The sequence below is a fragment of the Rhodnius prolixus genome, unplaced genomic scaffold (assembly GCF_049639745.1).
Source record: "Rhodnius prolixus isolate KJV_2025 unplaced genomic scaffold, Rpr scaffold_19, whole genome shotgun sequence".
NCBI classification, from domain to species: Eukaryota; Metazoa; Arthropoda; class Insecta; order Hemiptera; family Reduviidae; genus Rhodnius; species Rhodnius prolixus.
This window is the reverse complement of record NW_027411584.1, coordinates 765,222-789,643: the sequence shown is the minus strand read 5'-3', so window position 1 is coordinate 789,643 and position 24,422 is coordinate 765,222. Positions and strand designations below refer to the sequence as shown.

The window sequence follows — 24,422 nt, the reverse complement described above, 5'->3', positions numbered from 1 at the left end:
GTCCTGCGGATTCTTCTGGAACAGCTGCAAACCGTCCTTGCAACACTTCACACGATTTCGTTTTTGGTCAAGCGTGAGCAATCGCGGCACCCATCTTGCGGATAGCTTTGTCATGTCCAAATGTTGATGCAAAATATTATGTACCCGTTCATTCGAGATGCCCACAGCACTAGCAATCTTACGCACCTTCACTCTTCTGTCATCCATCACCATATCATGGATTTTATCAATGATTTCTGGAGTAGTAACCTCAACAGGGCGTCCAGAACGTTCAGCGTCACTTGTGCCCATATGGCCACTCCGAAAATTTTGAAACCACTTATAAACTGTTCTAATCGAAGGTGCAGAGTCACCATAATGTTTATCAAGCTTCTCGTTAGTCTCCTGAGGCGCTTTGCCTTTCATAAAGTAGTGTTTAATCAACGCACGAAATTCTTTTTCGTCCATTTTTTTGAAAATCACTCGACTTCCTCGATTCAAACGAATGCCAAACACAAAGAAATAGACCGATCTGGCTGAAACTTGGTGTGTGTTCTTCCAAGAGATGCTACTAACTAAACATAACCTCGATACGCGCCAGTGGTGCTATCTCCCTGACTTTGCACGGACTTTTCAAACGACCCTCGTATATTGTCTTCTCTGAAGACATGCCCTGAGGCGTGGCTATGCGGGTTAGTTTTTTGTAACTCAACCAACCCGCATAGCCACGCCCTGAAGAAGACAATATATTTGTCGAAACGTTGGCAAAAAGACGAGTTGTTGTTTTTATTTGACCGATTCTTCGCCAATCTTGAATACTTAATATAAAGATAGATATAAACTTAATTATTTACAGAAAAAAAGAAAGTAGTCACGCATTTTACAATCTTCCTTCATTAAATATTAGTTCTGAGACATTCAGGATGGGTTATTGTAGGAACGAAAAAAGGATGGAAAAACCTGCAGATGGAGGAGAAAGTTAGAGCAGGATATGTTTGATTCTTTTGTGTCTATAGGGAATGGAAGGATTGTAGGTGGTTATTTCGTTGTAGAGTAGACTAGGATGACCATCTAGAGTGGTTTTTGGATAAAAGAGTGTACGGGGATTGTGGAAGATATCTCATGATGGGAGTTGATTCTAGTACGTCGAATAGAGTCACAGTTGTAAATTCTGGGAAATTTGTTCTGTACGGTCATTTTCGAGTCTCGTGAGGGAAAAAGTAGTCTAGTAGTCAGTTTACTGGGATTCTCCATGTCCTGGACAAGAGAACAGAAGATCAGTTAGTTGTCCAAAGTTAAGCCGAAGGATTCGTGGGTTTTGAAATAAAGGTTTTTAGATCAGGGGTTTCAAACTCAATTAAAACATGGGCCAATTGGGGTGTTACAGGCAAGATTCACGCGGGTCACATCACATTTATCTAATTTTGTTTAATTTATGTTCTGAAGTGAGGATTCAAGAATATGGAGAGAATAATTAATACACTATAAATTCGAAATTGTATTTATAAAACGAAAATTATTCATTTTGACCCGAAACTTGGCCAGCGATTTCCTCGTACAAGTTTTGCTATATCTCCGGATTCAAAGACCTGGGAACGTAAGAATATATTTTGGGGAATTCCCCACTACTTTTTTGCATTTTAAAAACCTAATCATTCTGGAATTCCCCACTTGGAGTGGCAGACATGTCGCTTCAAAAAAAAAAAAGTCGCCGAAACTGAGTCAGCGTGTTTATTATACACGCCCGCAGGACCTCAGATTAAGGCACTAGGCCACGTGTATACCACACGTGGGTTAACCGCATTGCCTTGATGACCCCCCCCCCCTAAGCGAGATATTTTCTCTTCATAACAATTTTTTTTCTATTTTCATTTTATTTTTTTCAGAACAAAGTGGGTCACGAATAAAAAATTACTTTGGGGGCGGCCGCATGCGATGTTTTTTTTTTGAGAAGCGCCCTCACTTCCGGTTGCCTGTTTTCTTCAAAAGCTTCCAATTTCCGGTTCCATTGTGGAAACTAAGCAATAAATTTAATTTTTCAGGATTTTTTTTTGGCTTTTAAGTTACATTGTTCAAACACTCTTCACCGACAAACCGATAGACTTCTGCACTCAGTGGGATGACCTCATAGCGCTCAATTCCTCGGGGGAAGGGGGAGGACTCAATTTAGAAATATGTACACAGCACATAACAAAAAAGGCGGTCGTTGCAAAGAATTGTAACCAAACGCAAAACATAACCTTCATACCTATTAGCGACCATCAATATGAGTTGAGAGACAGTGATGAGGACACATATCCGTGTCGAAACGTTTGTCTGTTAGTTAACAACAGTTTTTTTTTTTTTTTCCCCTCGAAGACCTGCATTCATCAAGCTAGTGTGTTCAACAGTATTTACATAAAGCTACAGGGATAGCAGACCCTGCATATGTAAATAATATGCTTTTACACGGTGTGCCTTTATGCCAGACTGTAACAAATAAGTGCCCGCGCGGGGGGGTGGAGTGAGGATCTATCAGTGTGTTTGTGTGTGTGGCCATGAGTAATCTAAACAATTCTATTTTAATATTTCCTTCATGACGATGATTTTATCTCTCTACAGATGTGACGTCACCACACACACACACACACAGCATCTCATTGTTGCCATGGTGAGCCGAGTAGATATGTGTTGTGTGTAGTTTTTTTGACGACAATGAAATTACTGTTATGCAGTACATAACATTTTCATCGTGCCCTTTATATTGTAATCGTATAGTCAACAAATACAACAATATAGTTTTGTTCCCTCAACTACCCCCCGCCTCACTGCTACAAGTCAGAAACTTCAATGTTATAAACGTGACGATTCATGTTTATTAAATTCGCTTTCATATTTTATTGGTTTATTTTATTATTCTTTACCTATTTTCACGTTACGCCGACTTCGGGAAAGCAAATGTTTAGTTTTTTTATGTTTACTTTAAGATGATTTATCGCTTTTCCTAATCCTAATTAATTGGAGTAGAATTCGATCCCTGCTTCCCTTGCAGATACGGCTAGCGGGCGCTTGACCAAAGGGAAGGGAGCTCACGGCGCTAAGGAGTGAGATATCTAAGACTGCTGCTTCACCTTTCTAACCAGCACTTCCCCTAATCTAATCCAAGGCCGATTTTGGATCCCTAGTGATATAAAACGAAGCCTCCTACGATCCGCTACTCTATCTTGGAGTAGTTGGAGGAGTTTCCCATTAAGGTGGGTTTGTTAGATCATTTGTCATCCTTTAAAAAGAAAAAACTTAGTAAATGTTGGGTGTTAAAGAGGATTGCGAAGCCTTTAGAAAGAGAGAGAGAGGAAGGTCATCCCATATGATAGCTCCCTTTTCTTCCTGAGGTTTTCTCTCAGAGCCTGTATCGTCCCAATTTCTCTTATTACATTCTTAGACATCATTGAAGGTGACCTAGCGCAAAAAGACTGTAACTAGGGAGCAGGAAATTGGAAGGTTCTCCAGCTGGATATCCCTACTTTGAAGTCGACACAAAGGCCTTTTTTTTGGAGGGGAGCAACTGAGGAAGGAGACCCACCCTGTGCCTGAAACTGAACTACGTAATGTAAGCTGATAATTGAGGGAAAATATATCGGAGAGACCTCGTGATGTTAAATTAACTTGAAAGGAGCGTCCCGGGCAATCCTTCAGGCAAGAAGTCGAGGTCTGGGAATGTACAGCAAAAGAGAAGAAGAAGAAGACAAAAAAAAAGGTTCCTCGAGTGAAAATCGCGATTTTTTTTAAAAGAAAAGATAATTTCCTCTTTGAGAACACTAAGAGGAATATGAAAATTAAATAAAGAAAAATTAATAAAGAAAAACTAGAGTGATGTCATCAATAAAGAAAGCAAGAAAAGTTATACTGTGGGGGGGAGGGAAAGCAGCTAGAAATTCAACAACCGGAAATTACGTGGAGGTAAAGTCAAAGAGAGGATGGGGTTGGTGGACGTGACAAGCATTTATTATTTCATCCGGCCACTTTACAAGTAATTAAAGAGTAATTAGATGGGCCGGGCGGCGCTTTACATTCAGGGATCAATTAATTAAATCAAGCCGGCCGATCTGAACGGAGATGCTGGAGGCTGCGGAAAGGTGGAATAGAAGTCCCACCAAGATGAAATACCAACCGAACAACTAACTTCTAATACTCACTACTCAAAGCCAACTAACCACTAATACTTATCTAAAGTGATAACCTAATAGGGCCTTAATTAAATTTGATATATTTAGGCCATTATATCAGCTGTTTAAATATTTTCTGCAATACTAGGCTTAAGTGTAGAAGTAATGGGCGTTTTTTAAATTGTTTTTCTTTTTTAATTTAATTATTGTAAAAAAAAAAGTATTGCGATGAGGTGATATTTTCGAAACCTGTTTTGTGCTCACCTGAGGCCGAGAAAAGTAATCAGTAAGCAATGGGGCGGAAGCTGGTTGGCTCTGCTCTGGACACTAAGACGATCTTCTCCTTCCGCTCTTCACAGGATGCCAACATAACGCGTCTTCTTCAAACAAGCTCTTCTTTCTCTAGAACTGTACGATAACAAATTTTTATTTAGAAATTTTTCTAATGAATGTTATATATCTAAGAGTAAAGTCATTGCCTCATTTTCAGGGAGCTTTACGTCCAACTACCAATTAGGTGTCGTGGACGGAGGCGACTAGCAAACATACTTTACTATAAATTTCTCATATTAACCATTAAATAAAATCCAAAGCCTAGACTAGGAGAATCGAACCCACTAAACCAACAATACATCTTAGCTTTGCGGGTCTAGCCTATAACCGCCTAACATACATCACAATAAATTTCTCATATTAACCATTAAATAAAATCCAAGGCCTAGACCTGGGGAATTGAACCTACTAAACCAACAATACATCTTAGCTTTGCGGGTCTAGTATCTTAACCGCATGGCTACCGTGGCGCCTTATATCTAAAAGTATATGAAAATTAAAGTCCGAACTTGAAGGAAATCTTAGAAATTCTCAAAAAAACTGGAAAAACTGGTTACAGTAAAGTGCATTTCCGGTAGGCCAATGTCGATGGTGGTATCTGAACGTAATACTGATATTAAACTTGGACTTTATACTATGTTTCGTTATGCAAGTTTTTCACCGGCAATTTAGAGGCCCCTCCTCAGTTTGAGACTGTTTTTCGATTAGTTTCGAACCCAATACTACACGATCCGGCGCAGAACTTATCGGGGGTGGGGGTGGGGGAGGGGGAATTCCCACTTTGGAGCTGTACAAATACTCCTTGCAAATAGTAATGTGATTTATATCATCAAAAACAACATCATCCATCAGTCCCCATCATCTCTAAAGTTTGTTCATCTTTACCAGCAGTCAGTGAACCGAAGCAGACAGTGAAGCTGTTGCCGCATCATCACTGTTTACAATGTTTGGTAATGTTTTGACTGTAAATGTAAATGTGATTCAGAAATCAACTATCAAACTGGCTGCACTGTACTCATTAGCGTTATAAGTCAATATTGAATAATAATTCGCTACTCCATTATTCAATAGCAGTAACTATCGCTCCTCAGCATCACTCTCTCTAACTCACTTCACCATTCCTCTACTGCTCTCTAATGCTGAAATTTGCAGCATGAAATAACTTCATGAAAGACAAATCTAATAAGGTTAAAAACTAATCACACCATAGCGTTAATTAAGCTACTCCCAGGAAACTTAGCTAAGCCCGACAATACCCAGTAAAGTTAGCTGAACCTGGCATACCTATTTATCCCAGCTACATTCAACGTGTAAACATGGTGTATAAACTAAGAACCAATGAGACTCTGGGCTTGGGCAGAAAATAGATTACTCTGGTTACAGGCCTATTCACACAGGGCATGGCAGGTTCAGAAAGCACCTGCATAAGATAGGGCTTATCAGATCGGAACCGTTGTGCCAGGAAGTGGAAAAAACGGCCTTTCACCTGTTATTCGATTGCGTTGCAATCTGTGTGACTACTCTACGATATCTTTGGAACTTTGAGATCAAAGGAGATTGTAGCGCAGAAGGAACTGGTAGGGAAAGCCCTCAACCTTCTTAGTAGGGGAGGTTTCGTCCTACTAAACTTAAAGGGGAAGGCACAATAAGCCTCTTGTGGCTGCGGTGCCGTGGGGCTTTGGGTCCCATCTCGCTTTCAAAATCTAAAAAAAATCTAAATCTACATCCAGCTAACCGAGCTACTCCCAGCAAACTTAGCCAAGCCCAGCTACACCTAGCAAACTTAGCTAAACGTAGCTGTACTTACTAACCCAGCTACATCCAGCGAACCCAGCTAAACCCAAGCTATACCCAACTGTACCCAGCAAACTTAGCTAAACCCAGCCACACCCAGCGAACTTAGCTAAACCCAGCTACACCCAGCAAACTTAGCTAAACCAGGAGGCTACGAATTCCGATTTTTGCATCAACTATCAAGATAGTAAAAAAAAAAAATCATAAACTCAGCAAGATTGCTGAATCTTCTTGCTTTTGTTTGGCACTACAGTCCAAGAAAAACCTTGGCAGCCTCAATAATCTTGTGCCCTCTCTTGGGCCGCTCTTCCTCCAACTTCTTAAGCCCAAATCTCTGAAATCCTGTTCAAATACTGTCCATCCATCTCACCCGAGGCCTCCTCTCTCCTTCTAGCCCTTCCAGGACGTCCAAGAAACAGTTTCTTGGCTATTCTTTCTTCCACCCCCATTCGTTCCAAGTGATTAATCCTAATTCTTCCTTGTTTGATTCAGCTAACTAGATCCTGATAAAGATCTCTGACTTCCTTGTTGGTCTTTATCCTCCATCTTATTCAGAATGGGGCCATATATTCTTCTTAAAATTTTCTTCACCCAAGAAGCGTTCATCCTCCCTTAGTAAGAGCCCACGTTTCTCGCTCCCTAAACATCTCAATAGGTCTCAAAATCGTCTTTAAAGCATGCAATTTGCCTTCTCTCGATAGGATTCTAAAGCGCAACACTTTCTGTAAAGACCAAGAAGCTCCTATTTTCCAAGGATTACCATACTACCTCAAAATAGATGTAAATAAAACAAAGATACGAACAAACAGTCTTCAATTAAATAATTAGCCAGAGTGGATTTGATAATAAATTAGTAGATACGAGTCGTATATACAAAATTGTAATCTCCATGATTTATTTTGAATAAATAAATAGATATTTATTTAAATAACTCAATTAAATAATAATATTATAATCTCTGTTAACTGCTTATTAAAAAGCAACAGCAATTGTGTATTTTACAGCGAGAAATACCAAAACGAAGCTAGTCTAGTCTATTTTCTCACCTCCCGCCATCGACCATCTCCAACTAAATGTAGCGTGCATAATAATGCAATTTGTCCGTACCTGATTAAATACAAACATTATGCTAGCGGGATTATTATAATAAGTCAGCGTACTGTTATTATTATTATTAATAATAATAATTACAAGAGGGGGTGCAGGGAGATAATTAATAATTTCAGTTATACAAATGTTTATTGTGTATCGGTATGTTTAATTAGACTAATATTAGTGGGAATTCAGTTCCGTTAGAGAGGGGGCCGCAAGCTTTAATTTTCTAAATACAGCTTGTAATTATATTGCTTTAAATTTATTTTTTGGAAATGGTACAGCTTATTTTAGCGTACTTTATTGGTTAAAACAAAAATATATTACGATCATGTTACGCGCCACGGTAGCCGAGCGGTTAAGATACTAGACCCGCATAGCTAAAATGTATTGCTGGTTTAGTGGGTTCGATTCCCGGGGTCTAGGCCTTAGACTTTATTCAGTGGTTAATATGAGAAATATATTGTGAAGTATGTTAGGCGGTTAAGAGACTAGACCCGCAATGCTAAGATGTATTGTTGGTTTAGTGGGTTCGATTCTCGGTATAGACCTTGGATTTTATTTAATGTTTAATAAAAGAAATTTATAGTAAAGTATGTTTGCTAGTCGCCTCCGTTCACGACACCTAATTTGGTAGTTAGACGCAAAGCCCGCCTGAAAAAATAGGCAATTACTTTACTTACTTATTTTTGGCTTTTGACTAATTGTTAAAAAACTCTTATAATTTTACATGAAATTCTGATGCTGGTTACACAAACAAAATTGAAAGGAAAAATTAAAATTGTATCTGCCACAGAAATCTTTGATAATCGCCGATAACTGACTTCCCTCGGTAAGAGTGATAAGGTGGCCACATGTGTAAATAAGTCTGAAGCAATCAAGTAAACTGAATGTGTGATAAGTTAATGATAAGATTGAAATAAATGTTTACAGAGAAGAGACGTGAGATAAAGGTAGGGATGCTGCTAAACCTTAGCAAGCAAAAATCTTGTAAACTGCAGCAATAAGTGGGAAAGGTAATAACAGATATCTCAGTCGACTAAGGTAATCTTCAGTCTAGGTAGAGTGCACTTGTGTTAACGACTGCAGATGGGTGTAAAAGTGCACGAATGCATTCAAGATGCATTTATAAATGAAAAGAGACTTACACGAGGCACTTAGGACTTACTACAAGGAAAAGTCATCACTTTTACAACTTTCTAGATATCAGTGCTACCTTAATATTCTGGGATAGCAGCAAAAAATTTGTTACCATTAATGGAATGGTCTCCCCCCCCCCAAAAAAGGGATGTAAATGCAGGAAAATTCGTGTTTTCAAACTTTAAGCTATCCTCTAATGCGCCATTAAAGTTCATCGTACGGTTCTACAACTTCTAATAATGTGCACAGTGGAATAAAACAGTTGATCCAAGCAAAATCCTTTCAAAACCTTAAAACCAGCTATTTTCAGCTAAACCAGGTACGTACACCAGTGAATCCAGTTAAAGTATCTTCACCCATTATATACCTGCTTTTCCAAAAACTACTTTCAGCTACACCCATGCTAAACCCAGCCCAACCAACTGCTAATTCAACCCAGCTACATCCAACTGAACCAGTACAATGAACAATCTACATGCAGTTAAATCAAGCTACACCCAGTTAAACCTATCTGAACTCAACTAAAGCAACTAAATTATTTACACCATCTAAACCTAGCTTAAACTTATAGTTCCAAGCTACATCCAGCTATAACCAAGAAGCTTAACCCAGCTGAAACCCAGGAAAACCCACTAAACGAATTCAACCAGATTTTTTTCTTTTTAGTTAATGAAAATTCTGAGAACGGACTGGTAAAGTTTTTCTCTAAAGTATCATGTTGGTGTAATGTACAGAATGACCATCTGGATAATGTTAGCTAGTAGTAACTATGTTTCTACTAAAAATTCCTAGATTAAAAAATAAAATGAACAAATTAGAAAGTTATAGAAAAATCTGAGATGAAATATATTTATCGTAGATTATGTTTCAGACTCTTAATAAAAATAAAAAAAAATATTGTAATCAACGTTATTAAATTGTTTGCTCCTTCTACGAGGAGTAAGATATAATAAATATATAAAAAAGATAATGGAATGAGAAACTATAAAAAAATCGAATGATTTGAAGATAATAACAAATAACTTATAATTACGATATTTAGCTTTAAACGATATTAGTAATGATAGTTCTGAAGTTATTACATATAAGTTTTATTAGAGAATATAAAAGAAACAGTTGTTACTTATTGGGAATAATAACTACAGTCAGCTTGTATAAGTTATAATCTATCTTTTATTATATTACTCGATGAAAAACGTGTATTAATTGAGGATAGATTATAAAAAAATATAAAAATAACTATTAAATTGTAATTTTATATACAGATGTATACATATAATAAAATTAGCCGGAGAAACACTCTAGTACGTAAGTAAGTTGCAGTGTCATTATGTACAGGATGTATGTATTTAAAGTGCAGTAGAAAGGGGAGGAATCATGTCTATCTTCTGTACAATAAAACCAGAACAACAACAACAACAACAAATGTGGCACGAATACTAGCACTACTTCCGCTATCTACGATAATCCGGAATCTGGCTTTTTCATCTTCTTTTTTATTCCTAAATTTTATTAATTTTTCACGCCACGTTTACTCTCCGGCGGGGCTCCTGTCCACCTGTCCCTCTTCAACAGCAATCCTCTTCCTTGTACAGATCTGGTGCTAGCTACCTTGGGCTCTACATAGACAAACGACTCACGTGGAATCACCAAGCTGGACTTAAAAGGGCAAGCAATGACAAAACGTGCGAAACTGCTTTACAGACTACTTTGGACGACGCTCCGAATTGCCCTTAGAACTCAAACGTTTAACATACAACACTATCCTCAAACCTATGTTGGACTTACTCTTCACAACGACCTCAACATTCCCTTCATAGACAAACTCGCCAAGACTAAATACCAAAAATTCCATACTACTCTCTCGACTAGCTCTAATCCTCTTGTACTGTCTCTCACTTCTTCTGACATCCCTAATACACCTCGTCCAGCTGAATCGCCTATGGCCCTGCGACTTCCTTGTAGGCTGAAGACCTAAACGCCATTATTCTCCTATTTCTCCTCTCTCCTCCTCAAATTCTCCTCCTCGTATTCTCCTCTCTCCTATAGAGAGTGCTACCGCTGGGTAGTTTCTCTCCTCCTGTTCTCCTCCCGCACCAGTTCATCATAATCTTCTCATTTACTGATTGTATACCATGTATACAGATTGTAAATTACAAAATAAATTAAAAGAAAAAAAAAATTAAAAAGCGGTGATTTTTCAAAGACTTTTTTTAAATTTTCACTGATAATGACCAGAGTGTGAAACTAAACACTTTAGAGGCAACCTGTCTGAGTGTTCCTCAAACTTAAAAATAATTTTTCTTCATATATAAGAGTTATTTTTCTACGTATGTGTAAAAATATGTACGATGTTTAGAGAGAGAGACAATCGACGTAGAGTTTTCGCAAAATAATCTGAGAAAAATGGAAAACTCTTTTCCAGCCAAGTATTTCCGGTTCTCATCGCTTTTTTTTAACCAAAGTCTTCTCCAATTAGCATCTAAGGGAAATGTTGGAGTTTGAATTTCCTGTGGGTATTCGCTGAACTCAACACGCATCCGCTACCCACTGCAGGCCCTAAGTCTGTGTGTTGGAAATGTCAGTACAGGTTATTAGAGTATTATTATTAGTGTTGTTAGACTGGTAGACCCGCAAGGACGCCAGGACCCCGGAAGAAGTGGCTAGGCCCACTTCCTGTCCAATACGAGCTCGTTACCAATAATTTACACACTAGATTTTAGATTTTTAGATTAGATTTTACTCGGCGGGACGGGACCCACGACCCACGTGGATGGAACCTCCCCTTCTAAGAAGGTTGAGAGCTTTCCCTACCAGTTCCTTCTGCGCTACAATTCTCCCCTGGTCTCAAGGTACCAAAGATTTCGTAGCGCAGTCTCACGAGTGCAACGCAATCGAATAGCAGGTGAGGGGCCGTTTCTTCCTCTTCCTGACCACAATCGGCACATCGGTTCCGAGCTAATAAGCCCTAATTTGTTCAGGTGCTTCCTGAACCTACCGTGCCCTGTGAATAGGCTTGTAATCAGAGTGATCTGATTCCTGCCCAAACCTAGAGTCACTTTGGTTCTTTGTTTACACAGCAAGGGCTGATGGCACTCTTACTGTGTTTGACCCCAGGAAGCATCACCCAGTACTTTTCATGTTCTCTCCAGATCCAGTCACTGAGAGCCTCACGAACTGCACCCCTAGTGATCCCCAGGACTGGTTCCGGGCCAATGAAGGGAGTACTAGCTCCTTACCTGGCCAACTGATCAGCTGTTTACACACTAAGTTCTGAAGGAGAATGTCGTCAGATTTTTTTGTGTGCCCCCACCCATCACTTAATTAATGAAAGATTAGGATATAAACAACAGGAAATGATAAGGAAAGTAGCCATTGCTGTCAGTGGCTTTTACTAAATGACGAAGAAATAGAGTGATGTTGTTTTCGGTTGTAATTTCCAACGAGTTATATATAAATTAAATTCTCCCAATTAAGAGAATGGTACAAATTAATTTGTTAAAGAGGGAGGAGAGACTCTAGTTGACTCACTCTCTGAGCATGCAGGGAGAGCCAGCGTGCTCTGATGAGTGGCTGGAGAGAGATAGAGAGAGGATCCTCCACTTCTTGCTCTGCCGGTGGTGGGGTAGAGAGTATGCCACTGGTGGCACTGTAATCATTGTATTCCGGGAGTCACCATTACCCTTGTAATTACTAGAGTCTCGTTTTAATTTGCCGACCAGTTAAAAGGCAATTAGTTAGTCCGAAAGTGCCGGCAATAATCTTATTTCATGTTTGCTTTTTCCCCCATCTCTTCCAGTCTTATAACAACCCTCTCTCTCCTTCCTTTTTCATTTATCTATTTTATCGTCCTTGTTACTCTGTAGTAATTAGGATTTTAAAAGAATAACACCCCCGAGAAGAAGTAGAGTATTGAAATTGTACTAGGAAACATATAGTCGGGGAACAAATTTCCAATTATGAAAAGTGAAGAAATGACGTCACCCTTGAAGCAGACACAACTATCGTGCATCTTTTCTTCTGTGCTTCAGGATTGCTGGACTGAAAAAGGCATCCTGTTGTTTTGGAAGTGGGCATCCCTAAGAAAACGCAAAGAATTGGAATGTCTGAAGACAGAGAGATTGTGTTTAAATACTTAATGTTAAACATTAACGTATGCAATTTAATCTAAACGGCTAGGGGACACCCAATCAGCCATCTGGTATACAACAAACAACACATAGAACTCTATCGTAATTACAGAAAGAGTTTAAATCTCTATGATTTTTGTAGGATCCTGGGGCTTAAATTCGCTGAAGAAGTGATATATGGTCATCCATTTATTTTTAGTACAGGGTTCAGGGGCATCTTAGTTCTCCGTCCTGATTGATCTATCCTGGAGTTGGAAATATAGCTCATGTGACTTAGTTTTTTTTTTTTTTTTTTTTAAATTTACCTGTTAAGTTACACCAGCGCTAGATACGCCATAAGTAACAATGGCAATAACTGACCACTACTACACACTCACTAATTGAGGGGAAAAGTTACCCAGCAGTAACAATCCCTAAGTCGTCTCCAGGATTAGCTACTCTCTTCAGAAGAGAGAAAATCGCGAGGCCACTGGCTGATTTTAATCGTCTGGGAGGATGATCTGGATTGTGATAAGATGATAAATGGCGGACAAGAGGATTGGAATAAGAATTGCAAGTTCTGATGAAAACTTTTTATAGAGAGTTCCAGCAACCTGGACCAACAAACGGAATTTCCCAGGTCTGTATGGATGGTTAGATTTGAAACGTAAAATGGAGCCGTTAACGATAGTGCGGAGAATTTTAGACTGAAGCGATTGAATTCGTTGAAGAATGGAGCGTTTCGTTGAACCCCACAGTTCAATATCGTATTGTCCAGGCGGGTTTTAGTATAGAATTGTAAATCAGTCGTTTGTTATTAAGTGGAAGTTCTTAGATGATGTAACTTAGATTTTTTTTTTTTTAAGTGTTCTAGAAATGTGCAAAATTTCTTTCTACATAATCATAGATTTTGGCACCTCCAGCTATACATTCCTGAGTACATTCCACGGAGAGTACATACTCCCTAAGGAATGTTGATTGATTGTATTAAAAGGGCGGTTCCACCAAAAAAAGAGGGGGGAAGGAACGCAGGCAATCCAAAATGGTCACTGTTCCTCGCCCAACCACTCATCTCATGAGAGATACGGGGGCTTTAAGTCCAACCAAACCGGCTAAAGATTGCCGGATATCAGTACAATAAACTAATGAAGTAGTGACAGGATACTAGGGAGCATGGCGACTCAATCGTCCACTGAATAAACCAAGAAAGTTCTGGTAAAGATTACCAGATGGTACAATCTCCGTTAGGGAAACCCCCGAAGACGAGGAATCTTAGTTTTAGAATAAACTGGACACACCTCTCATTGGACTCACCACAGCCAGCGCGCAGATTGGCGACTTGGTAAGGCCGCATTTCCACTCACAACACCTGAACCAACTGGCTAACAACCAAAGGACTCCTAAGGCATGTTGCTCACACCATTATTGTGTAGAAGATATTTAAAGTAGAGTGTACTTGACTGAAAAAAACTACCTCTTCTTGAATGGCTAATTGATCCTAAGATTCAATTTTAACAATTAGATCCCCGAGTAAAGTGGATGAATGAAAGCGTTTTAAATAGCAAAGAATTGAAAGAGACTTTAATTCCACCCACCCACCCAGGAATCGGATTAAAAACAAAAAAAAACAGTTAAAGATCTGATTGTTTGAAAGTACGAGTATATATGGCTGTACCCGACCAAACTATAGTAAAGTTATCATAGTAAAGTTGTTTTGTGTTATGCATGTAACGTATTCTTGTTGGGTGTATATTTGAATTTGCAATGCCGATTAGGGCACACGTTCTCTGGGCCCCCAGAACGTAGAGACATTCTGTGTACTAGATAGCGTACATACTGCGGTATAGAGTGTGGGAAGGAAGCCAGAGCGGTAATGTTGATAGGGGATACTCTAGTTGCTTTGGCACCACAATACTCTGTGTAGAAGCACGGGGGGGGGCTTTGTGTGTTATATGAGTGTTTATGGTAAAGCACACGAGTGTTTTAGTAGAGAGAGAGAGAGACAGAGAGAGATGTTAAAGCAAACTGGAGGCGGGGGGATGCTGTACTAGCAGAATGGTATAGATATGTTGGTCTGTATGATGCCCGTTTGGTTAATTGTACGTACGAGCCCCAAAACCAAAGTTAGGTGTAGAACTGGATGTGGCTCGTACGTTGGTGCTGCTATCAACGTTGACGACTCTAGGCTGGTACGTATATCGTGTCGTAAACAGTGGTGTGTGCATGTTTGTGCAGGATGTTCTGGCGGAGTGGGTGGGGGGAGACGGGTTTGGCTTGTGCGTAGTACCCAGTACTACGTAAAGTGACAGTAACACTGTACAGTTACAATACCAGATAACACGCTCACCAAATGTTGACAATTACAATAGTTCAAACAAGTCTCTTCTCACACCCTTTTGAATGCTGTAGCTGTTGGTAACATTTGTGTGTCTGTCTAACTGTATATATATATATATATATATATATATATATGCGCAGACATCTTCGTGTGGAAAACTCGATGTGGAGAACGGTAGAACGAAAAGGGGCAGCTGGAGGCGGCAAACTTCACTCTGTAGAGGAGGAGATAGACATGATGCGCTAGTTTGCTGGAGGATAACTCTCTCTTCAAACTAGTCGGCGGCCACTCTTCCAGCCGCCCCCGAGTTGCTGTCGCCTCTCTCTATACTACACCATGTACACACTATTCTCTGTGTCACCATTTTGAGTTGCTAAGGTTTTGTTTGCTATGTGTACGGCTATATGTGCTACTGCATTTACATATATATAGGGCCATACGTTCAAACACTCTGTATAGATAGAAAACATAAACCGCGAGTACTTCTACCAAGCTTACATTACTAACACACCCACAGCTTACTGGGGAGGGGGAAGCCATGTTAATACACATACCTCTTTGCTATCCATAATAATGTAATATGTACTACTCTATTCACTTCCTGTGTACCAAACTATATAGGACAAACACAGCTCCTAACTTGGGGTTGGTTAGGGTAGAAAATCTGACAAAGCGTAAAAACCACGAACCCAAGCGAAGCCTTTTGGGTATTTGGATTTAGGGCCGGATATTTCACAAACATATCCTGAAATCATTTCATCAGCTGATTACCCGTTATGCTCTCCCTAACTAAAAACCCAAACCATATGTGTGCTGCATGCTGTACTCTGGTGCATGTACTTCAACTGCACATTACTAGCATACAAACATGCACACATAACTGCAATTATTTTATTCCAAAAAGGAAACATATTCTACTACCATTGGTTTTTCACAGAACCTTATAGTTATCCTTAACTAACCGCTAATAAATGGATTATTTTATTCGTTTTGTGGGATGGAAGGTGGAAGCCTAACGTTGCCCAAAGCCATTCTGGACTTCCGGACTACCCTACAGCTAAACTTCGCTGCAAGGACTAACAAAATAAGAGAACCGTTCTGCGATTCACAGCTATCAGAACGAATCTTTCAATTTTACCATCTGGGAAACCATTCTGAACTGTTCCTCCTTCCAAAGATTTTGGATCTATCCACCTTATTCACAGGAATTGGTGCTTTCATCCTGAATCACACTCAATATCTATAAAAGCGATCGTTATGATATAAAACACTATTTATTATTTAGACGTGTCTTATTTTAACCGAACAATTAAAAAAAAAGTATTCCTAAAGATAAATAATATTTATTATTACTATTTTTTTTTTTTTTTTTAGCGCATCAACACCTGAGGTTATTAGTGCCCGGAACTTTTTCCAGTGCACTGCCGGACTCCGGTATATTCGGGGATTCTGCCTATGATGATGCGCATCATACGTTCTTCGAGTGTGAAAGATGGGCGGAGGAAAGAGCGAGATTGCAGAAAAGGACTGGTCCGCTATCACCGCACAACGTAGTTGATACTATGCTGGTTAGCCCAGATCTATGGGAGAAAGTTTCGTACTTCGTTAGGTCTGTGCTAAAAAGTAAGAAGAGGGAGCTAGACCGTCGTTAGGGTCTACGGTCCAGACAATTAGACAAATCAAAGATAGTTGCATTTAATACGAGGCACCACCCTGAAGAAATGCTTATGGCGGTTCCGGGGTGGACGTAATGCCTGAAGAGGGGGGGTTTTTTTAGTGGGTGGAGCCCCACACACCCAGTTTTAGTCTGGAAGGTGCCTGTGGCATTTTTCCCCCTCGGGGGGGGGAAAAAAATATTATTATTATTATTATTTTTATTATTATTGATTCAATAATGGCATCATGTCCATTTCTTTCGATTTTCAGATTTTGGCATCATTTTACAAATTTCTTGTTGCTCTTTCTAGAGGTATAAAGCACTAGGTCCTATGTTCAATATTAAGCGATTTGTGTGTTTTTAAAAAGCACCATGATACTTCATTACTTAAGGGTAAAAGGCACTACATGGGCATAAATTTTTTTCACAATGGAGATCAAAATAAAATATTTTAAAATATGGGAGTTAAAGTGGCCATAACAACTATAATAATTACGGTGAGAAGTACAGGAAAGAGTATAACCGGAAAAGTGGAACAAAAAATGAATTTGGAAAAATATCTTTATTTGGCTCCCCTGTAAAATTTATTGTACTTTTTGTGACATGGTGCCTTTTCCCTCCGAGGTACTTATATTAAAAGTAAAAAATTTCAAGCACTTACACAAAATAAATAAATATTGTGCAAAAATCCTCTCACAAGGTCTAGAAGTAGATGAAAGGGAGTGGAAAAAAACGCTGAAGAAAAGATGATAGCGGATACGTGCGCGAAGTTTACGTGTCATAGAAACTATCTTCCGGTGGAGTATCCATGATAATGGATTACTATGGATGAGCAATTCTTTATTTCAAGGTCAATCATTGGTTTGGGCCAAGGAGGGGAGAGAGAGAGAGAGAGAGATGAGACCAATTCGTGAAAACCTCGCTTACTTTGAACTCGAACAGGAAATCTCAAATTCCGGACACTTCCAGTGTGGAAAACTCAAATTCGGAAAATTTAAACGATTTTTTTTTTATTTCTGTAAGTGGTAGAACCAGCTATCGATCATTGTGTGCCTTTACAGTTAATGTTCTATACTCCCAGGTAGTCCTCATTTTCTTAATAACTGATCAATCATCTTAACAGAGCGATCTTTCCAGTCCAGCGATTTTGATCATCACCTTATATTGTCTGCGCAGTATGACGACTCCTAAGCGAAATATTAAATTTTGAACTTTCAAAAAAAAACAAAAAAAAAAAAACAGTATCATACGTAATCAGGAAATTAATCGTTTTCGAAATTAATCGTGTTTTCAAAAACTGATATTTCCGGTAAGACGGCACGGATTACAAAACACTATTTTACGAAGAAATAGTGAGAAAGAGAAAGTAAAAGAAATCCACCCACCATAGGGTGACATCATATCGCCAATATTTAGGCCATCATATGTACGTCACTCACCTGTCCTACCTTGTACACTTCATAAATAAATCAACAGTAAAAAGTTATCAGTAAACAATGAAAGCTGCAAAAGCCCTACAAGCATTAAATATTAATTATTAGGTCTATAATTTATTTCTTCATTTCTACCTGAAGATATATACCAGGGTTAAGAAACAGGCTACATCTGTTCTCCAGTCCATAATTGATTCTTTTGTACGAGAATTGATATCAATAGTTAATCATTATTTTCTATAAAGAATACCTAATTTTTACGTCATATATATAATATAGCTGCGGTTATAATGAACAAAAAGGAGCAATAATCATAGATACCAATGAATAAATAATAACAATAATAATGAGAACACGCACATTTATTGCAACAATATATATACCCTTCGATATTCTTCATTCATGAAAATTACAATAAAAACTAGTAGAAGTAAAGTATAGCCTATTTTTTCAGGCGGGGCTTAACGCCCAACTAACAATTAGGTGTCTTGGACGGAGGCGACTAGCAAACATACTTTACTGTAAAATTTCTTTTATTAACCATTAAATAAAATCCAAGGCCTAGAGACTGGGTATCGAACCCACTAAACCAACAATACATCTTAGCTTTGCGGGTCTAGCCTATAACCGCCTAACATACTTTACTGTAAATTTCTTTTATTAACCATTAAATAAAATCCAAGGCCTAGAGACCGGGGGAATCGAACCCACTAAACCAACAATACATCTTAGCATTGCGGGTCTAGCCTATAACCGCCTAACATACTTTACTGTAAAATTTCTTTTATTAACCATTAAATAAAATCCAAGGTCTAGACCAGGGCATCGAACCCACTAACTAACAATACATCTTAGCTTTGCGGGTCTAGCCTATAACCGCCCAACATACTTTACTGTAAATTTTCTTTTATTAACCATTAAATAAAATCCAAGGCCTAGAGACCGGGGGAATCGAACCCACTAAACCAACAATACATCTTAGCTTTGCGGGTCTAGCCTAAAACCGCCTAACATACTTTACTGTAAATTTCTTTTATTAACCATTAAATAAAATCCAAGGCCTAGAGACTGGGGGAATCGAACCCACTAAACCAACAATACATCTTAGCTTTGCGGGTCTAGCCTATATCCGCCTAACATACTTCACAATAAATTTCTCATATTAACCATTAAATAAAATCCAAGACCTAGACACCGGGAATCGAACCCACTAAACCAACAATACACCTTAGCTTTGCGGGTCTAGTATCTTAACCGCTCGGCTACCGTGACGCCTATATAATTATATTTAATTTATTCTTCATTCAATAAAAGAATTGTAACAAAAAATATCTGGTATGAATACCCAACCGACTCTACCATTTGTTACGGGATGAATTTAAAAATTATATATCGTAAATCACTATTTTGAAATAGTATAATTTACCTAAAATTTAGAATCATGCTTTCACATTTTATTCTTATGTTGATAAATCCATATTTTTCGCTAAAATGGGCAAATTAAGAATAAAAAAGTTAAACCGGCTCCACGTCTAGAAGCTCCCCCTAGACATTTACCGGTAAAATGTTCGATTAGTAGACCATATTTGCGGTCAAAAAGACGAACTTCAAACGGATCTTTCAGGTGATGATAAAACAAAATTCCTGCATCTGCACAATTACAACAACTTTCTCTTCTGAGTGAAAAATTGAGGTAATTCTCTTCAACTTTTTCTCACAATAAATTTATCATAAATAACCCCAAAAGATTTAAATTTCATAGAGAAATATTTCCCCAGCCATTCGACTAGAATGCATGACGTGTTTGTGCGTCAGTTTGAATGTACGTCTGTGCGTATAAATGTGAATATATATCTGTCGGTATGTAAATCGAGATGAGAGAAGCATTATTACTGAGAGAATATTATACATCTCCCATTATATTATACATATTGCAGATTTGTCTGTTATATCTGTTTACGTACCTATATATATACATAACAGTAGAATAGCGGTTAATATTTGCAACATTATCGGCAGCCGATTGAAACATTTGTAAACACGATAACATTGTATATTGTATACATTAAACTGAATAGATAATAACAATGGTTTTACCATTCACACGTACAGTGCAGTCTAAAGTGTGGTCGGTCCCCCCTCCGCCTTGCACAAGTATGGCTAGATTTGCTATAATATAATGTCATCTCTAGAGCTATACGCTGTGAACACTGTGTCTTAGTCTGTGTGTATACTGGTGAGAGGGGCGAGAGAAGAATCAATATATAATATTACGAAATGATACATACGTGTAATCTAATATAGACCACACATAACCTAACCTATAAATGTACAAACCTCATATTGATGCATAAATTCGTGTTTACAAACTATTACTAAAGCTCCACTTCCGCTTTTATACAATTTACGGACTAAATAGTTGAATAAATATTTTAGATAAATAAGTGATTACAATTTAATACCTGTAATTACTGTTCATTATTTTTGGTGACTGATTCAATGTTTCAAATAGGATGAAACAAATAACTGCCAGTTTCAGTCATGATAAACTTTATTATGCCGAGCTTTCAGGACTAGGGACTAGGTCATCTTCAGGGCTGTGGAACATATTTACAGTGTGTTAACAATAATATTACCAATTAATTATATTACAATGAATATGTATAATGTAACGAAAATTTACAAAAATATTTACCTAATTACTGTTTATATATTTACAATATATATTTACAATATACTGTTTTACATCATTAGAGAGTTGGTGTGTCTTCTGTCTTATCTGTTCATGGACTTAGTGTGATCGGTCTGTGCGTGTGATATGTGTTTGGTTGTAAGGAAGTCAGTGTTGCCAATTGTTAAGTATTTTGTAGTAAGCTGGCGTGTACAAAATAAGTAAATACAAAATACTTGACAATTGGCAACACTGACTTCCACACAACCTAACACACATTACACATAGACCGATCACACTCAGTCCATGAGCAGACAAGACAGAAGACACACCAACCCTTTAATAATGTAAAATATTACATTGTCAATTAGCCCTGAAGATGACCTAGTCCCTAGGTCGAAAGCTCGGCACAATAAAAATATATCATGACTGATAATTGCAGTTATTTGTTTCATCCTATTAATCCCCATAATTATACTCGTATGTTTAGCAAAGAGTTCAAGTCGGCAAAGTTGAAAACTGTAACCAAAGACATTGTTCTTGGAAAATGCTCGTCATGTTTTCCGTAATGACGCTAAGTAGAAGGAAATGCTTGCGGGTAGATAATCATTTTGAGTTTTTCGGCGGTTAGGGCGGCAGGAGTATCATCTTAGGGCGGTGCACTGGGTACAACAGGAGTTTCCTAGTGTAACGAAGTTGACCTGGGCATAGAAGAAAGGCCTAGATTGTTCTAGGGGTTGAGCGATCAAAGTCAGTAACAGGCCGCCACTGCATAAACAAAAGGGCGGTATCTACCTGTGGCAGAGAAGAAAGGCTAGATTGTTCTAGGGGTTAAGCGACCAAAGTCGGTATCAGGCCACCACTGTGTAGACAAAAGGGCCGGTCTCTACCTGAACTAGAAAGGAAAGGGCTAGATTGTTCAAGGAGTTAGTGACCTGTGTAAAAGCCAGCTAAGAGAAAGGCCTCAGTTGGGGTGGTGGCATATGTGTTTTCCCAGCCAGTGATTGACAGGTAGGAGCGAGACAGAGAGTAGGAGGAGGGCGGCCCCAGCTGAGGTGGTGGCAGTATGTTTTCTCCAGCCAATGAACGTCAGGAGGGCGTGGAAACTTATGCTCAGAGAATTGGAGGAGAGCAGTCCCAGTTGGAGGGAGGCACGCAGTTAAAAGGAGGCAGACACAGCTGGTGAAGTCAGTTCTTAACGAGTTATTAGAGTTTTACAGTTGTTAATCAGTTTTAATCAGTTAGTTTTGAGTGAGTCTTGGAGAGACGTTAGTTTGGAGAGACACTTTGGAAGTGACAGTTTGAGAGAGTCAGTGTTGCGGAGTGCTTCAGAGATAGCTAGTCAGGCGGTTAGTCAGTTAGTAGTAGAGCTTTGTTTGTGTAGCAGAGACTAGTGCAATTCGGTGCAGTGCGGACCAGTGGTCAGTCGGGGAACAGTTTTGTAGCGTTACGTAGTGAGTAAGTAACAGTAAACTGTTGTGACTGTTGTAAATGGTGACTGTAATGAATAGCGTTAGTTGCTAGTAAATGTTAATGTGAGTAAAGGTAATGTGTTAATAAATCAGGTTATTACTTACAAATTTAGCGAGTTTTATTATTTTATCAAACCCACATATTATTTAATAACTAGTGGCAGGCATTAGTTGTGTAAGTAAAGTTCTTTCTTAGTAAAAGGGCAAGAAAAACTTTACACCTAGACATCTATCCCCCACTACTTTGTAAACATGGAATCCCCTGACTGAGCATTACTTCCGGCAAGTACCCCCGACCCTTTCTTCCAGCTTCTTCCTTCACACAATAGAACGAATGGTAAAACAAACTGAATCCTGGAAATGGTTCATATGCCACTTTCATGCTCCGTCAGACGTAGCTCCTTCAACTTCTGTTTTCTACCACAGCAATCTGCTGGTGCGATCTGGACCGTTCATGCAATTAACCATAAACATGGAAACAAAACTCGTAAACTTATAAAGTAAGCCATGGACAAAAATTTCATTACCGACTTATTATTGAAAGTTGATAGAAATTGCCAAATATGCAAATTATAATCAAATCTTGGGTGATTTTTTGTTTATTTTTATTGATTGTTTGTGAAACAAAGTGACGAAAACGTTAACGATTGAGTCAAATTATCTAATCGAGCTTTTACCGGAAGTATTTAAACATTGAGAACAGCAGTAAGAAGGAAGTCGTGTGAGTGGATCACGCCAGTTTTTTTAAATATTATTTTTTTTAAAGAGAAATTAAAAAACAAAAAAAAAACAAACTACAATTTACTCGTAAGGAATTTATTCCAAATGAAGAGAGAGGTTAAACGCAATAAACATACATTGAATACATAGCAGTATATGGCGCGGATAGTATATTCATGTAACCATGGCAGCCAGTCTCGTATTGGCAGAGTCAGTTCTAAAGGAGGATGGGTGATGGATACTAGGTGCCGGCTAGAGAGTATGAGAAACCCAGGCCAGAGGCGCGATGTTTGAACACTAGAGGGTACGCGTGTCGGTCTGTATTACACTACACAAGATGGTAAATTACGTTAAAGGAACAATTTATCATAATTATAACCAAGTAACATTACATATTCATATCTCATCTGTATTAATAGTTTATATGTAGTAAATTGTGTAATTATATATTATCCCTATATATATATAGTATTATAAAAGTGTAATATCATCGTATGTTTAACATTTATATTAACTAATCTTTATATTTAATTAAAAGACGATTCCATTATTATCCTAGTCCATGTTCTCTCTCTTTCTAACGCTCGCTGTCGCTCTCTCACTCTCTCTCTCTCCCCACTAAACCATTCACTCTACCGCTTTTCAACACACATACCTTCCCCCAAAAACGCTTTTAAACATTTTTTCCTAATAAATAAAAAATAACTCTATTTACGCGGGATTCGAACTTGGAATCTCCAGATTACAAAGCCATTCTTATAACCACTAGACCAACATACACCCTAATTTTATTTTTGCTTAATAGTAATAAATTGTAGAACGAACTTGTTATATTGTTCCTTAAACTTAATTAAAGAAATAAATAATTTAGAATTTAATGGTTTTTTTTAAAAAAAAAATCTGAGCTAATACTCGCATGGCGATTTACTATCGCCATTTACCTAAGAGGAATTAATGTTATTTTCATGATTTTCTATTTTTTAAATTTGTCAAAATAGAATAATTTAACTCTTAAATACTTTAAGAAAAGCCGGAAATTACAATGAAGTGCGACACTGGATAGAAGTCGACCACCATTCCAGACAATAAAGGAAGAAGTAAAAGCGTGCCCAATCGGAGCAAAGTGGAAGTAGAAAAAAAAAATTGCGTACCAGAAGCGCCCTATCTATTCTATTAAGGAACCAGAGTTCCCAAGAACCTATCTAAAACTTATTTCTCTACAATAAATGTTCAAATGGAATAATATTACATCTATGAAATGTAAGTTACAAGTTTAGAGTAAATTTTTTAGAAGACATATCCTGAACGTTAAGTCTTATGGTGTGACCAATTCTAAATAATAAAGTTTCAGAATGTGGTTAGTTTGGTGTAGTCAGCAAAGTGTTAGTGCAGGACAGAAACGGAAGTGAAGTCAAAATCTCTGCACCAAACTGAGTAATCTACCTCTGAGGATGGATGTAAGTCCGGAACCGATCAGGGATACAGTGAGCATGCGAGCTGCGATGGACAAAATCAAAGATAATGGAGTCCCAGCTTCCA

At 38.2% G+C, this 24,422-nt stretch overlaps 1 long non-coding RNA gene across 6 annotated transcripts in view; it reads right to left on the bottom strand.

The window, feature by feature from the left end:
* LOC141448315 (uncharacterized) overlaps positions 1–24,422 on the bottom strand; it is a 251,436-nt gene that overhangs the window by 160,902 nt on the left and 66,112 nt on the right. For all 6 annotated transcript variants that reach the window (XR_012454957.1, XR_012454953.1, XR_012454958.1 and 3 more), the window contains exon 8: positions 4,389–4,532. This is a non-coding gene — a long non-coding RNA (uncharacterized lncRNA). The remainder of the gene's footprint in view (positions 1–4,388; positions 4,533–24,422) is intronic.